General features: G+C 37.2%; 1 pseudogene; it reads right to left on the bottom strand.

Annotated features, from left to right (window-relative positions):
- Positions 1–12,706: 12,706 nt before the first annotated feature.
- On the bottom strand, positions 12,707–18,230 carry LOC149816224 (receptor kinase-like protein Xa21; annotated as a pseudogene).
- Positions 18,231–18,592: the final 362 nt, after the last annotated feature.

Consider the following 18,592-nt stretch of genomic DNA (forward strand, 5'->3'; position numbering starts at 1 on the left):
GCCATGCTTGCTCCCTGTTACTGTTTCGGTCGTCTGTTAATCATGTTATTTACACTGTTGTATTTATTGATGTATTTCGTGTTTTATATCATGATGACGATTGTGAAACTGTGTGATCTGAAATATGATCCATCAGTATATACACGCTTATATACGTGTGTTTGTGTGTTGAGAGAGAGAGAGTTGACTAAACTTTTAATCTGGATATTTTTTTCAAGAATTTCAAGTGCATCCAAACAATGCACTCTTCTAGAATTTGAGAAACCCGAATTTTTAAAAAATATGAAAAGTAAAAAAACTAGACATTTTAATTTCAAGATTTACAACCAAACAGGCCCCAAATGTCTAAAACATAAAAAATTATATTGAGAAGAGATATGTAGATCTAATTTTTCGTTTTAGCTTGCCAAGTATAAGCTGGACTTACTAAAGAAAGCTTGGAAGCAAGGGCTTTGCATAGAAGTCTTGAGGGACCTGATTGGAATTGGGTCTAAACATGGATCTAACAGAAGAAAGAATGATCCAAATTATTGTCCAAATTCAACCAAATAGACATTTGATCTTATTTAAGAACGCATTCCAGAGAGAGAGAGAGAGAGAGAGAGAGAGAGAGATGAACTTTGCTGGCCCATCAGAAGGCTCCGGTGATCAGTATAGAGCTGAAGGCCCAGGGTTGAATCCCGCTAGTGCATGAGGGCTGCCATTGTCACGGTTAGGGCACATAAGGCCTTGTGGTTGTCTCCTCAATTCGAACCTGGGCCTTCAGCTTGACACGGGACCCGGCTTACCACATGGGATACCACCTCAGTGGTAAGTACAACTACAGTTGATCATGGTTAAATTACCTAAGTTAAATGGGTTGCCTGTTTGAGAATTATTTTCAAACCCAGTCACCTGTTTGTAAATTTACAAACATTAGTGGCTTCTTTTAATTAGTTCAAAGGTTAAGCGAGTATATGTAAATGTTTCATATATTTATTAGTAGTACAGCACAAAACTTTATTTGAAGGTAATTTCCTGTTACAGACCCACCTTTTGCTTGAAATCCCATGTCAGGTGCCACCTTTTGCAAATTTCCTGATATAGTCAGGAGGACCTTGAGTCAAACTCCCTCACACATAATGAGGAAAGATGTTTTAAAATATTCTTAAAATTCCTGTCTTACCCTCTTTCACTAAAAAGACACGATTGCCCTTATTACAGTTATCAACTTACATCCACCCAGAACTTACCAAAAACCAAATTAGGTGAGAGCTCTAATCTTACCCATACTTTCAATTTTGTATAACATATATCAGTATTTAGGGGTCAGATCCAGGTTAAACATATTTAACTAAAGCATTGAAAAATATTACACAAGGTAACTAGCTGAGGATAAAGAAGAAGGGTGCTTTTGGTATTTTAAAGTACTTAACTCTAGTTAGCTAAGTGAGGTTAAAGATACGTTAAAGTAGGTCCTTATTCGACCAATGTCAGAAAAGATAGTTCCATATCAAGAACTTTAGAAAAGGTGGTACCTGGCATGAAATTTTAGGTAAAAGGCGGGTCCGTATCAGGAAATTATCCTTTATCAAAACATAAAATGCGTTGGTCAAGACTCTCATGTGCCCTGAACACACACCGGACTACAAATAGCATGTCCTTGTGACAAAAAATATCATCATTTCCTTTGAGAGAACAGTTTTCTTTTGCTCGTTGTCAAACAACGTATGACCCCCCCCCCCCCCCCCCCAACTCAGGGTCATATCAATGCGTCAGGTTTGGCATGGATCAGGGTGATTATGGACCCTTGTAATTTGTTATGGAATCTAATCACTATTTTGAATTGTATAATGTGGATCAGGTAAGCATATGCAATGCATTTTAGTTTGTTTCATGAGGGATCCAATGGCACGTCATAAAGGAAGGAACCAAGTCATTGAGTTGGTCCCACAATGGTGAGATTGACTCTCTTTATTGACAGCAGCAGTTCATATAGCATGTACGACCGGTCCTGCTCACCCTGCCTTCCAAGCAAAGCAAGAGATTGAGAAAGTTAAACAGGAGCGGGCCGGTCACCACTGGTACTTGGTAGGGTCAGCTATGAATTGCCTCGGTCATGGCGCGCTGTCTAGCATCCCAAATCTGACTTTATGGATGTGCTCACATGGTTAAAAAAGTAGGAATCAACGTTTGATCGTATTTTTCAACATAAAAATATGTTGTTGTTTTTTTGTTTTTATTAAAAATGTGGTACACTACTCTTGATTTTATAACCTCCCAAAAAATCTGATTATATGCAGTGGAAAAATATGATCCAAAGATTGAATTCTAGTAAACCAAACCTGCTGATCACATATAGAGGGAGCCCCAAGGGGTTTAGTCCAGTGAATGGGGCCCTATGCCACTAGGTAGGTGGTTAGGGTTTCATTCCTATTGACTCAATATCAGATAAAATACAATCCAATGACATTGACATCCCTAACCTAAGAGTGACCTGACCCATTAAGTAGTTGAGCCCTGGTTGTTTCCTTGCGGCTTACAGTGTACAGTTGTGCTTAGAGTCTGTTTTGCTTTTGTTGAGTCTGATGTAAGCTGTCTGGTTCAAGTGAATCAATACCCCGAAGGGACAACCCGTATACTTGAACTGTAATAGCCTGCGGGCAAAATTGTAAATGAAGTAAATGTGTTGAGCTTTCTTTTGTTCACCCTCGTTATGATTGCTTCTTGTTATTGCAATTTCTCTTCCTCTATTCTCTCTTGCTCTCTTGCACTCTGATTACAAGCTTCCACGATCGGCACTTTAAGTAGAATCTTGAGTTGATTCAAATAAAAATCCAACCTCAATGCATTTTTTTACATGTGAATATCATGTTTTGTTCTATTTTTGGGGTTCCCTTGGCCTGTCCAAAGAAAAGAAAATTAAGAAACAGATCTAGTGATACATGTGTCTTGTGGAGAACAGATCTTATCAAAACGCTAGGTGACATTAGCAGCGTTTACAACTACTAACCCTGCCCTACTGAGCTACAGCAGAGAGGGGGGGGGGGGGGTGGATTAGTGGTTGTGCGTTTGATAGCTGCACTCTTGTGTACCAACTTGGGGGAGCAGGATCCAAACTTACGGGCCAGTCTTCTCCAAGCTGGGGTGAATGATGCAGGAGGAGAGTGACACACATTGGGATCCATATTGTTTATTAGTTCACTAGAAATCCATATATTTCAACTTACATATTTTCTCATTTTGGATCATTGTAATGGATATTGGACCCAAGCAATTGGTTTGTATCTCATTTTTGCAATTTCTATTATATTTTCTGTTTTCCTATATAAACTGGTAGTGGTTAGATTTTCTCAAGAATCCGGTTACAGCATAACCCTGGACGAGGACTATCAATGGTGGAATAATTCGCGTTGATTATTGACCGCATACACTCCTAGCGTGTATGACCAGCCATAATTAATGTGTACATCCAGATCAGCACACCTTGACTTTCAAACATGGCAGACAGACCAACCTCGGTCCATTCAGCTGGTAGGTGTAATGGCTGCCTGGCGTGCCATGCCATTTGTGATTTGCGTCCTTCTTCATTGGATCCTTTGCTCTGTAGAGGAAATGTCAAATAAAAATCACTAATGTGGGCCCAATCTCCTCTCAACATTTGTGAGGGTGTCAACAAGCACGGTTTACCCGGACCTGACCCAAACCAAACCCTATAGAGTCCGGGTATAGTGATAAATAAGAAGACCCGATTAAGACTCAGGTCCGGGCCCAAAGGTCTGATTAATACATGGACCCGAGTATAGTTTGTGAAATTTTATACCAGACCCAGACCCGACCCGATTTCGATTAAGACCAGCAATTTTTCAATGTAAAAATGATAAAAAAAATGGATTTACTGGGTATGGTCTAGGTTTGGTTCATGTAGTTATTATCGGGTCAGGGTATGGTTTTTCTTATAGTAAACTCGATTGGACCCAGGTCTGGACCGATACCATACCCAAAAATTTAGTCCAAGTCTGAACCAAACCCCACTGGTTCACACCCCCCTAAACATTTGGCCATCTAGGGGATACAATTTGCCTTGTATAGAAAACTGTTTAGGGCACTTTGGATGCCGTCCATCACTTAAATGAAGTGACACCCAAAGCCTCTTTAACATTATTTTTTGTGTTTAGAACAAGTTTCAGCCGCTTAATTAGTTTTAAACGATTTGATGTTTATTCAATAGGTGAATGATATAAAAAAACTGTTGTAGAACCCATTTTTGTTTTGTTTTTTTCTTTTTGGTGAATAAATCGGCAGATCGATTGTTTTTTATCACTCACCGATGAAAAAAAAACAAAAAGGCAAAAAGCTTCTGGCTTTTCCAAAAAAATTCGAGCCCCTTTTATCTTTACAGGTAAAATTACAATACTGCATGTGCTCTTCTCCGGTAATTCTGGTTATATCCTTGCCAAGTAAAATTACTTATTACCCTTGGTCTTTTATGGTATTACCGATCAAGTCCATGAAAGGTTATATTACTTATTTATCCTAGATCTTTTTTGGTAATTGTGGTCATGCCCCTGCACGTGTAAGTTATATTTGTGCCGTTGTTCTTTACTGTTAATACATGTTCTATCCTGTTTCAATTAAATTAATGTATTGCCCCTATTTTTTATATCTGTATCACTCAATTACAGAACATGTCTTAATTTTTTGATAATTCCTAGAAATAGGCTTGAACTCTGAAATATTATTCAAAACAAGCTTAATTAAGTTTCTGATTTTTGCATAAAACCCCCTGAATTTATTTTTAAGTCTTGTTTTTTTGGTAATATTTTTTTGTGCAATACTCTTCTCTGACTTTTCTGAAATTATAGAAAAATGCTCAAAAAGTGCAGATTTGCTTATTTTATTTGAAAAACAAACAATTAATTATCATACACATTTTTTTTATACTTGCATGAAATAACAAAGTAGTTCGTCATGAAATTGCTAATTATGAAAGTTATATTTCATGAGTTTTATGGCTAATGTTTTTTTATTCATCTACTTGTTGAATGTTGGATTTACTTTTATCATGTTTTGCCATATTAAAATATCTAAAATTTAAAAAATAACAAGTAGAATTTGTGCAACCTAATTAGCCAAAACTGACAAACTTAATGGCACCCGTTTTCGTATTTGCAAGAGAAAGATCCCTCTTGTTTTAACTTTAGAGAGCATCGAGAATGCCCTCACTACTCAAACAAGGGACCCTAGTGCTGAAGCTATTAAAGAGGTCAATTTAAATTATAAAAAGGATAACATGTTAGCCAAAACTATCATGCTCACCTATATGAATGATGGTCTTATTAAGGTGTTTAAAGATTACCTTAAGGCTAACTCAATGTTTGATGCCATTTTTAAGAAATATGACACTACTTCTAAAACACATATATAATTACTACAAAAACAATATAATTAATGTCAGATGCAAGAAAATAATAATGTCATTGATCATGTGAACAAAATGCTTGTTATGACAAAATACCTGGTGATAGTTGAGAATGTTATCCATGACCGTGAGAAGATATCTACTATTTTATAGTCTCCCATCTTTATGGAAGATGGTGTACACTGCCCTTAGACTAAATTCGAAAAATCTAACCTTGGAAGAACTTCTTGCTCAACTAAAAATTGAGCAGCAACATATACAACAAAATAGAAAGTAAATTACACTTCACAAAAAATGATATCAATCATAGTCATAGCCCTTCTAGATGTCCACATTTTAAGAAAAAAAAATTCAAAAGTACTGGCAAATTGGATAAGAGAAAATGTCCAACATTCTAAGCCGCAGGCAATCGCCTCCCAAGTCAAGTGCCTCAAGTATGAAAAACCTGAACACTCTAAGAAAGATTATTGAAGCCAGATAAACAACAACAATGGCAGGAACAACAAAAAAGGTCAGCAAAAAGAGAGGCGGGATATAATTTGTGTGATATCAAAATGCTCTTATGCAGACCAGGCTCTTTCTGGATGGTGGGTGGAATCTGGTGCGACACGTCATATAGCAATGAGTAAAGAAAGGATGTTGGTTGAGTATAAGCTTGGTGAACATCGGGTGTACATGGGCAACAATACCTAATCTGATGTTATGGGTGTCGGGACTTATCATATTGAAACTTCAAGAAACAATGTATTGTTGTCAAATGTTCAGTTTGTTCTGTTTCAGCCTTGGTTGTCAAAGGTTTTGAAGTTAGACTTTTCTTAGGAAAGGTTACGATGGGGAAACATGGTCGAGTCATGTTTGATGGGGGTTTTAATAAACATCATGGATTGTTTAAAATTCATTGTTCTGATATGAATACTTTTTTTCCAATTTTTGTTTATGTTGATATTGTCTTTAATGAGGATGTAAATGTCTGGCATCAAAGACTTTGACACATTAACTTAAAGAAGATAAAGAAACTTGTTGAATTAAAACTAATACCTGACTTTAATGAATCTTCATTTCAAAGATGTGAACCTTGTATTTATGGAAAATTGATAATAAAGCATTTCCCACATAATGTAATTAGAGCATCTGAATTATTGAAAATCAAACACAATAACATTTGTGGTCCCTTCAGGACTCAAATTCATAAATGCAATATTTTATATCTTTTATTAGTGATTTTTTTAGATACGGTTATGTATATCTTATAACTCATAAGTATAAAGCATTAAAAAAAATTAAAGAATATCGTTAAGAGGTCAAAAACTAACCTTGTAGGAAAAATAAAGTTTTATGGTCTGATGGAGGAGGAGAATATACCTCAAATGAATTTTTTGAATATTGCAAGGCAAATAGGATCAAACTGCAAACTATAACTTTTTAGCACATCTCAATAAAATGGTGTGGCTGAAAGATTTAATAGAACTCTTCTTGATATAGTTAGTTGTATGTTATCTAATGCTTTATTACCCAAAATATTTTGAGAAGAAGCAATACATACAGAAACACATGTTTTAAATAAGGTTTCTTATAAAGCTATTGTCTATACACCTTATGAATCATGGACATGAAGAAAACATAATCTAAGTCACCTTTGGAGATGAGGTTCAGTAGCTCATATAAAGGTTATAGAGCGGTCTAGAGATAAACTTGATACCAAATCTATAAGGTGTATCTTTATTGGGTATCCCAAATAATCCAAAGGCTATAAATTTTATCACCTAGATAAGGGTTTAATTGAAAGAAAATATGTTATCTTCTTGAAAGATCAAAACATGAAAGAAATCATTCTTAAAATAAACATAGATGATCCTCTTGATGTGTATTATGATTATGATGATACATTTAAGCAATGACGAACCCCATGCAAACTCCCCATCTTCTTCTAATCAGTCTTAAGTTGGGTAAAAAATGTTTAAAGCTCATCTATCTTACGTAGATGACTATTATGTCTACATGTCGGAGGAACTGTGTTATACTTTAGATATGGATGACATAAAAGATAACTTATCATATGAAGAGGCAATAAACTCACGAGAGTCAACACATTGAGTAAAAGTCATGGACGAGGAAATTAAGTTCATTGAGAAAAATCAGGTTTGAAAATTGATTGATTTACCTTAGAAAAGGAAAACCATTGGGCGTAAATGGATTTTAAAAAAGAAATTCAAGTCGATAGTAGTATTAATAATTTTAAAGCAAGATTAGTTGCTAAGGGCTTTTCTCAGAAAGATGGATTAGATTATGTTGACATATATTCTTCAGTTGTAAAATTTGTCTCTATTAGAATAATACTCTCTACTATAGCCCATTTCGATCTAGATTTGCAACAAATGGATGTTAAAACCGTCTTTCTTAATGGTGAGCTTAAAGAAACTATATACATGAATCAACCTGAAGGCTATATAATAAAAGACAAAGTTGGAGTAAATTTGTAATTCTCTCACTATATGTGGATAACATTCTTTTGACTAGAAATGACAACGATATGATTATCAAAACTAAGTCATGGTTAAATTCTCAGTTTGAAATGAAAGACATGGGAGAAGCATCCTATGTTCTTGAAATTAAAATCACTCAAGATAGAAACTCAAAGCTTTTGAGCTTGAGTCAAGAAAGGTATACAATTCATATACTCAAGAATTTCAAAATAAGTGATTGCAAGCCTGCTAGAGCACATGTGGTAAAATTTGTCAAATTGAGTAAGAATGATAGTCCTGGTGATGGACAAGAAATGCTAAATGTCCCTTATGCACAAGTTGTTGGAAGCTTGATGTATGTTATGTTTTGCACAAGGCCTGATATCAGCTTTGTTGTTGGCCTCGTTAGTCGCTACCAAAATAATCTTGCTTGGCCTCACTGGAAAGCAGTAAAAAGAATATTTCAATATTTAAAAGGGACTATAAACTTGAAATTGTGTTTTCAATCTAATTTTTTATAATTAACTGGGTATTCTGATGCTGACTTTGCAGGCAACAGAGATGATAGTAAATCTACTTCTCGATATGTTTTTTTCTTCGAAGGATTTATAGTTTTATGGTCATATAGGAATCAGGGCTGCATAGCTCAACATACTCAGAAAGCTGAATATATTGCATGCAATGCAGCTGCTACATTTGTCGTTTGGATAATCTGCTTCATTAATGATTTGAAGCAAGACATAACCAATGGGCCAATCTAAATTTATTGTGATAATCAGACTGTCATCTCTCTTATGAAGAGTGAAGCAGATAATTCTAAAAGTAAACATATAATGGTAAAGTACTATTATATTCATGATATTATTGAATGAAATGAAATTAAAATCCGCTACTTACTTACATTTGATATGATTGTTGATCCTTTAATAAAGGGCATATCAGAAAAAATGTTCTCGAAACATGTATCTTGTATGGGATTAAGATTTGTCTAATAAAGGCATATATCTGAATAAGAAACTAAAGAATATAACTCATTTCAGGAATGTTGATCAACTGAAAGACTCCGATAATGGGAGGTAAAATCCTGCATCGTGATTAGTTTCACATGACCAAGTGGGAGATGTTGGTTATACGTCCCCACTCTCTCTCCAATCCGTGAAACTTCCCAGAATAGGGTCAAGCTCGCACAAAAACTGTGACCAATTTTCTTTCTTTTGAAAGAAAATCAGCAAGTCCCACATACGCTGGATAATGGCTACCAAGGAGGGTGAAACCACTAGCGCCTATTTCTCCCTTATTTAAGGAAGAGGGCTTTCTTAGGATAAGTGACTAACATGTGGAAGCATATCCCCTCCTAAAGAAGGTCGGTTAAGACCTCCCTCACATAGTTTATCTTACCAGCATCATGCGCACACAAAGGATCTTGATCCTTCATATAAGCACTGGATTTTCAGTTTGCTCTGTGAAATCTTAAGCAGCAAGGTGGGTCCAATCTACTCCTTTAAGCTGCAAGAGAGGCCTTGATCGACAATGTAATGCCCCGAAATTTTAACCCAGATTTATGTAGATTTTTTTTTAGCTTTATAACAGCGGAAAGAATAACCAATATAGGATTAAGCATTTTGGAACATTACATTTGAGAGGAAACTCAACACAGGTATTTCATTTCATTATGATATGAACATTTAAATTACCATAAACCCAAGGAATCACTGGAACAGTAAATCAACAATCTCGATCCAATGCCTTATCCCGCAACCGCTCATAAGTCTACTCGTTTACCTGAAAATGGTAAAAATTATAGGAATTAGACTATCATGTCTAAGTAGGAAAACTGTAACTCTTAATGCAGGTATGTCATGAACCTAGCATGTGATGTGGGTGTCAAAGGTGAATCTCAACATATGTCTAAACAAGTAAGCAGTTTATGCAAACGAAGCCAATATTCATATACACGAGTATGTAAACAGTTATAATAATAACAGAGTGTAACATTAATCAGTAAGTGAGATGTGTATTGCAACAATCATAGCATGTTAAAGAACATAAGCATATCTCCAATATTTCCACTCACTGTGATACCTAACTGCACTAAATTGTGTTTAAATTATCTTATCCCGCAGGTACACACGGGCACAGGTGACCATCTCAGAAGAGAACGTTCGGGGGTATATTATTCAAGAGTATTTTATTAACCCGAACATTCTAACTGAGACTGAATCCGCAAGGGAGCGACTAATAGCCGAGAGAATCTCTCAAGGGCTCAACTCAAGACAGGATGCATCCCTAACTTCTGCAGAAGACATGAAACTACTACCTAAGACATATAGGTAGTCCTGGTCCCTAACTCCAAGGACGGGGACCCACGAGTCGCTTCACGCTCGTAACACAACACAAGTCCTCAAAGTTTTGTACCACCTACCCTCTCCAAGGTAAGCCTCAGAAACTTGTTTCATTGTTTCGTTATTGTTCCGAAGTTCAGGGCATTTCCCCACTTCCTCTTACTATCTTAGCAGTTGATCACAACCTTAGTCATTTTACCAAGGTTTATAAAACAGTCTCAATCATTTGTAATACTGATTTCCTAAACCCACTTAAAATGTTTTGGTGCCTTTAAACCAGTCAAGCACACAACATTTACAAATAAGTTTTCATCATTTGATTACCATAGCACACCAGCTAATAACCCAAGTATCTGCATCTGGTAATCCATTCATATTGCCCATTAGGCAAAACATATATGCATAGGTCACTAAGTGCACCATCATATATTTGTAACCAATATAACAACCTCATTCCTCAAACACAAATAACAAGCTGCATACAAGCAATTCAAATTATACATTTTCTGACAAAAAGCAATTTAAGCATGTAGTATTTCATGTAAATCAGTTCCAGCACTAGAGAAACCTGGAAGAACGTAATTAAAAAGAAACCCTGTATAACCCAAACAGCAACTGGGTGCAGCAATAATCTTTTGTCATATACATTTCAAGTTGACATGATTTCATGATTCTACCCTCAGAGACACTATGGAAGGGAAACTCTCAGTGTAGGATATACCTTTAATAAATGTGTGTACAACCCATATATCTAACAATCGATGTGGTGATGCAACAATGGAAAATCCAAAGTGTAAACTAATGCCATTTCGTCAGAACAAGAGAATGTAATTATTTCATTTTATCTGCATAAACAAGTGTATCTGAATGTACTATTATACCATCATTTACACTCATTAAAACAAACGACTGGCATCTCAGACCTTAATCATTTGAATGATTACCATAAATTCTTAAAGTATACATGCTTCTCGGATATACCAATATGTAAGACTTTGAATGAACACATAGAATCGGATAAACAAAATTGAATCGCAATTAAGTCTGATAACATGTGATTAACCTATAGGTGTTCAGACTTAATGTTGATTAATAATGGCACATGAATGAATAGAAAATAGGTGACTTGATCATATAGATTCAGATTGTGTTAGTTACTTACAGCACAGGAATAGCTAAATGGATAGAAATCAAGTCTGTTAACAGGTACTAAAACATAAGGATTCAAGCTTATTGTCAGTTAGTAACAACACGGGAAAATGAGTAGAATTCAAAGCTGCTAATAGTTAACTAAAATCCAATGATTCAAATTAACATAACCGGGGTTATATAAACATTGCTCTGCAATAATACATGAAATAGACTCACAAGATCGGCTAACAGCAATTCACAAATCATGTTGTGTTCTGCTAACCTGCTACTAAAAGGGTTACGATTAATTTATGAATCCCTTTACGTCTAACAATGTATGCAATAAGAATAGTGACTGACAAAATTAGATAATTCTATATTGTATTACTTTGTACAACCAAGAATCGATCTCCCCTCCTTGAAAATCTGGGTTTATCGGCTCCCAGTAAGAAACCCCCAAATCTGGGGTTATCCAATCCAAGAAACCGGAAACCCTGCGACTGGGCCTTCACATGCTTCAGCCAAGAAATCCCAATCAACAAGATTTTGGGTTTTCCAGATTAACGTTAGGTAAGTGAAACCCCAAATTATTTCAATTTGGGTTCACTGGGTTAGGGTTAGACCAGGACCCCCCCCCCCCCTCAAATGGGTCGTCATCCCTACCGGAAACCCCAACTCACAACGTCTATTTTTTCGGTAACCAAGATTCCCATCGAAACCCTTGGAATGTAAGAAAAATCAGGGTATTGCTCTCCCCTTGACCGATCCCAAACACTACCGGATTCAGTCCACACCCATCCAGAAGAAGTAAACAACATCCTACATGTTTTTCGGCGAAAGAAGAAGGAGATGGTTGGCACTGGTTGTGCGAGAAATGCCCAGCCGAACTCCGAGGGTGTTGCCTTGACGACCAAGATCGGGAGCAGGGAGGTTGCCGGTGTTGCAAGAAAAAGGATTGTCGACGTCGATGGCTTGCCGCAGATGGTCGTAGAGCCTCCCGACGTCGGTGACCTTGTGTGCCTACACGAAGCCCACGAGAAGGGAATGACTACGCGAGAGAGAGAGGAGGAAGAGAGATGAGAGGTGAGACCTACTTTCCCCCTTTTAACGAGAGGAGACCGGCGGTTACACCCCCTCTTGAATTTCTTGTTTTGCAAGAATCGTGCCCTGAATCCTGTTATTAATCATAATACAGTCGGGTCCGGGTCCGAACTGTGACCCGAAATGCCTTGATCGACAATCAGTGGAGCAGGTGGGGTATTGACAATCCTTCACTAAGTGCGAACTTGAATGCACAGCAAGTTGCCGTTTTTATTTCAAACTATTTGATAACATAGCACAAATACAAAAAAGAAGTGTCAACTAAGCACTCAAATGACACTAGAATTTGCAGCTAAATCATCCCTTATCTTCTTTAACCTTGCCACTACGTTTGGCATATCCATCCTATCTTCTGGAGATTCAGCCGAGCAAAGAAGTCCAACCTCAGCAATCAACACAAGAGCCTTTAGACTAGCACTCTGATGCCAATCTTGGCACAACTCACTAATGTGAAGCTCTCTCAAGAGATCAACATCTACAACACTGGTTATTGCATCAGGAAATGCCTCATCCATTCACTTCCTTAGGCTTAAACCCTCGATAAACATTGGATGAGTAGGCCTTTTCCTAGTGATTGTCTCTAACAGCATTACACCATAACTGTAAGCATCTGTTTTCATCGATATCTTCCCAGCCAAACCATACTCTGCATCAAAATAAAAGCGCACAATTGATCAATCAAAGGAATATAAAGGTTTTACATGAAGTTTCATCAATTCAACAAAAACAAGCTAATGGGTATGCATTGTGTATTCAACTATATCTCAAGCAACTACGCAATAAGATGATATGGCTGAGGGGTGCATTTGAATGCCCTAGATCTCATTACTCGAGGTCAGATTTGTGCGGCATCAGTGCCACAGCTCCTAGCCATGCAACCTGAGATCCCCAAACCCTTAAACATGCAGCTTTTGGATCTCAAAGAGAGACAATCAAATGCAACCTAAGTTAACGCTATTGAGCAAGCATACCATACCTGGTGCAATATAACCGATGGTGCCTAAAGTTCCAGTGCGAGTTGATGTCTTATCTTCTGCCAACAACTTGGCAATACCAAAGTCACCAACATGTGCAGTCATGTCATCATCTAAAAGCACATTGCTTGGTTTCAGGTCACAGTGAATGATGGGCTCCCCATAGCCATGATGGAGGTATTCCACAGCACAAGCAACATCTATCAGCATGTCAAGCCTCTGATGGAGACTCAAGTAACTGCTGTGAGAGTGAAGCCACTGATCCAGGCTCCCATTAGGCATAAATGGAAGAACCAATGCCCTAAAATCAAGGTTGGAGCAAGTAGTGATGACTTTGAGAAGATTTATGTGCCTAACTCTGCGTATTATTTTACACTCTGCATCAAACGCATTGGCTGCTCTGTGAGACAACAAATTAATGACCTTTACAGCCACAGATTTTCCATCAAAAAGTATTCCTTTGTAGACAGAACTAAAACTACCTGCTCCAGCCAAGTTGGCTGCACTAAAGTTGGGTAATCATTTTGTGCCTTCCACCTACTGTTTGATCAACTGAAGCAGGTTTTGTCCTCCTTTTCCGGCACATGACAACTGTAAGCAAGCCAATAAGGATGCCTAATAAAAGAATGGTGACAATTGAAATAATCGCTTTGTGAGAACCCAGCCTTCTATGTAATGGGCTCTTAGCATGGGCTGAGCAATCTGGCACAAGGAAGCGAGTTGGCCCATAAAGTGCAGCATTCCCTATAAAGGACTCTGCTGTCAGGTTTGCGAATATGCCATCGTTAGGTATCTCTCCTTCCAGCTTATTGAACGACAAATTCAAATAGTTGAGATGTGAAAGTCCCTGCAATGTTGTAGGAATGGTTCCAACAAAAGCATTAGAGGAAAGATCAAGGGTTTCTATGCTCAACAATTTACCTAATGATCCTGGAATATGGCCCTGTAACGAATTCAAGGACAAGTCTAGTGTCATGAGAATCAAAAGGTCTCCGAAAACGTCAGGGAGGCTCCTTGATATCTCATTTACAGAGAGGCCTAGAAAATATAGCTGCTTCAGCTGTCCTATTTCTGCCGGAAGGGATCCGGTGAGATTGCAGTTGGACATGCCCATATTCAATAAAGCCTTAATCCCCCAAAAGCTATACGGTATTTCAGATGATATATTATTGAAGGAAAGAGAAATGTTTTGTAGGCTAGTCATGTTTCCTATGGAGTGGTCTATTGGACCGGATATCCTATTTACGGCAAGGAGAAAAACTCCACAGCGATTTCAAAGAGAAGAGCTCGGTGGGAATTGGACCAACTAGCCTATTACCAGTAAGGGTTAAAACCTGCAACTTTGTCAATCCTTTCACTGTTGCTGGAATGGCTCCACTCTAAGGAATTCGCGTCCAGATTCAGTCTGAGCAAGCTGGTCAAGTTACCAATCTCTCGTGGAATGCTTCCATGGATACAGCAATTCTGGGCGAAAAGGAATTGCAGGTTAGTGGAGAGTTTCCCAATTGAGGTAGGCAACATTCCGTTCAGATTGTTATCCGATAAGAACAAGGAGACTACAGTTTGCCAGTGATGTAATGAACCTAAGCTCGCTGGCATTTGGTGAATTAACTAAATTATTTTTCTCTAGATTGAGTCTTTGAAGCGAAGCCATATTGCTTATTTCCAGCTGTATTGATCCAGAAAACCTATTCTGGGATAGCTCAAGAAGCACCAATTAAGTTTGAAGCATTAGGGAGAGTGACATTATATATATACTTATTTTGAAGTATAAAACATGCATAGGAGTAGAAATTTACACAAGAAAATGAATCTATATATTTTTTTCTATGATTAGAATCAATCATTCTCATCTTGGAGATTCAATCGTCCTCTATATGTCATCTATATCTGATTAACCTGCATAGCTGAGGACAATCCAGCATGATCCCACATGTTGGCTCGTTACCTATGTATTCTTAGAAAAAGATCCCCACCTCGTGTGTTGGTCTAATCGACAAAGATCGGATGTGGTTTTGGTTGAACCTTGGACGTGTGCACTGAGCTCAGTCAAAGAAAATATCCACCTAATGGTACGAGTGAAAGAGAGAAGAGGAGAGGTATTGAGATAGGAAGAGATGCCACAAAAAGAGAGAAATGAAAGAAGTGAGAGACATTAAATGTGAAAAGGGAGAGGGAGAGATGGGGTCTCTTATTCTTCCCATAAGTCATTAAATTGACTTTTTAATGCCTCTTTTATTATTTTATTGATTACTTTTGTTTTATTTTAATTTTTATTTATTCTTTTAACTCTTTTAGAGAAGAGAGAGGGTCGACCCACTCTTTCCTCTTTCTCTCATCATTATTCTTAAAAAATGTGGGTCTTTATTAATTTTTGTCTTTTTTCTTTGTTTATTATTTTATCATTTAGCTTAGTTTATCAATTACATAGCTTAAATTAATTTTTGAAAAAAAATCATTAAGTTAGTTTGTTATATCTTAAGTGATATATATTAAATAAATATATTATCTAACACTAAATCTTAAAATATTTAATTAAAACAAAAATTAATATTTCTTATTGAATCCTGGATCCATATTGGATCAAACTCATACCTTATCCAAATCCCAATCAAATTTTGAATCTTCTTAAGATCCAGATCCAAATATCAAACCCAATTATTTTTTTTAATGGATTTTGGATTCTTTCACGATCCATATTGATTCACTTAACTTAGATAATGGAGTTCAGATCTTTTTGAGATACAGATCCAAAAGTCCAAATTCAAATGGATTTCAAATTACAAACTTGAATTTCAAGTTTAAAATTTTTGAAACCTTTAATTTTGCTTGAATTGATATTTCAAATTCCTATTCAATTATGAATAGTTGATAATTCAGAAATTACAATAAAAACTTCTTTTGATTTGTTAGATAATTCATGAAAAATTCACTAGTTTAATATAAATCCTTTAATAAATATGAAAGATATTAAGTATTTAAGAAAAAAAAGGTGCAACCCATTTAATTAATAATAATTTTTTTATGTACAATGAAAAAACAATTAGGGCCTCATTTGGAGGCTTTCGCTAGCTTAAGGCCTCAACTTCTCGGCAGGCTAATTAACCGAGTCAGCCTGGTCAACGGTCTGTCTCATTTACTAATGGACCCGGTTCTGGCCCAGTTCTTAACATGCTCAGTTTGAAGAGAAGTCCATGGCATGCAGGCCAATGTGAAGTGGGCTGAGTCTGGCCTGGCCTGGCCCAATCTTAAAATGCATAAATGCTTGACTGAAATTATGGTTACGAGAGAATAGCAAGTTCCCATGTAACGAATTCTTAATTAGTGCAACTAATTAGGTAAATAATAATAATTAATAAATAGCAAGTTTTCATGCAACTAATTAGCTAAATAATAATAGTTATCCAACCTAGTGTGTAATAGTTAACTTTTACAAATTTTATATTATTAAATTCCCCAACATCCTTGGGTCACCCAATTCTTTGATTAGGATGGAAATATTGCAGTCTGAATAAATTCCTAATCCGAATCTAAATACATGTAAATGTGGGATGTAAAGGTACCCGGATCCAGATTTGGTTTTAGTTGATGCTCATCTGACTCTGAATCCAACTCCTGATCCGATTATGATAGATCCTATTAGGTTGGGCTCAGTGATGCCTAAATCCAAGCTGTTTATATCCCTAGTTAACTGGGAAACAAAGTGTTGATTCAAATTGATCGAATTCAGACTGAATATGTTTCTATGAGTTTAAATCCAAAATTTAAGTAGTCGGTCCATGTCCGAATGTGTATGTGAATGAGATCCAATGAAGTAGCGTTCATCCATATATGTTAGATGGTAATTTCATGTCCCCTGAAGAAGAAAGTTAGGGAACAATTTTTATTGGTACCTTTCTAATTACGTCACCGGACTTTACTGGATTTGGATTGGGATTTAGATTGTCCCTTTCCATCATGTCTACCTTTCACTGTCAGATCAAATCGGGTCCATTTGAACTCATTCCGTGTTTTCAACATTTCTTAACAGATCCAGCATTATTATCTTAAAGTTGTATCCAGAATCAACTCCACACATTGGGTCTAGTTCGAACGAGAATTTGAACCCAGTATTCGGATCTACCGTGATCCAGCTGGTAACCAAACCCTTCGAGCCCCTCCTCCTCCTCGTATGTCAGTTCCGGGATATGGTTCCATACTTGGATTAATGTAGTATCTAGGGCTGTCAATGGGTTGGGTTTGTATCGGGTACCTGACCCAACTCAAATTCGAATTCTCGTGTTTGAGCGTAAAATTACTGAACCGAACAATATCCGGGTCAATCCGAAACTGACCTGAGCAATATGAGGGCTAGGTTTGGGATATGATTTTTTCCGGGTACCCGACTTGACCCGGATTTTTTGCAGGATACCCGGCCCGAGCCGACTGTTTTATATGTATTTTCTGTAGAAGTAAATTTTTAAAATTATGCGGATCCAGGTTTGGGATTTCATTTTCGTGACCTGGAAATTTGTTATGTGGGCGGGTTCGGGTATACCCTGATGGGTCGGTACCCGACCCGTAGACAGCCCACTATCCGTTTGAATTCGGGCTTCACCCGTTTCATGGAATCCGAAATTGGAAACAAACCCGTCTTCCCTTCTCTCTCTCTCTCTCTGGCCCAACCGTCCTAACCCTCGCCCTGTGAACCCACCTTAGCCCTCTCCGATATCTGAGACTCCCTCTCCCTCTCTGTCCCTCCCCAAGCCCTCTTCTTCACTCTCTTGAATCCACTTTGGATGGCTGCACCCTGAAAAACCCTCAGATCGTTGCTGCCCATCTGGGCCACTCGGCGACCAACCTTCAAATTTGTGGGCAAAACCGCAAGAGGTGAGGCCACTGCTCGTTTTCCCTCTTCCCTTTCAATGTGTTTCTGATGGATTACCTAGTTTTCCTGTTTCTGCTACCCATCTGCTTCTTGAAATTTCTGATGGTCTATTTGTCTATAACTTTTTTCATTTCTTGCCTTAATATAATGTTGGTATTGGCTAAATCACATTGCAAAAGGGAAAATGTTAGAGAACTGCCAAAATAGCCTAAATGATTTTTTTGCTTCTCTTGTTGGAAAATTAGGTCTAATTTGAATTGTTAGAATGTGTTTGGATGCACCCTTTTGTCTACACAAAATGGGGTATGTCCTTA

The sequence above is a fragment of the Nuphar pumila genome, chromosome 14 (genome assembly GCF_984573655.1).
Source record: "Nuphar pumila chromosome 14, dmNupPumi1.hap1.1, whole genome shotgun sequence".
Lineage (NCBI taxonomy): Eukaryota > Viridiplantae > Streptophyta > Magnoliopsida > Nymphaeales > Nymphaeaceae > Nuphar > Nuphar pumila.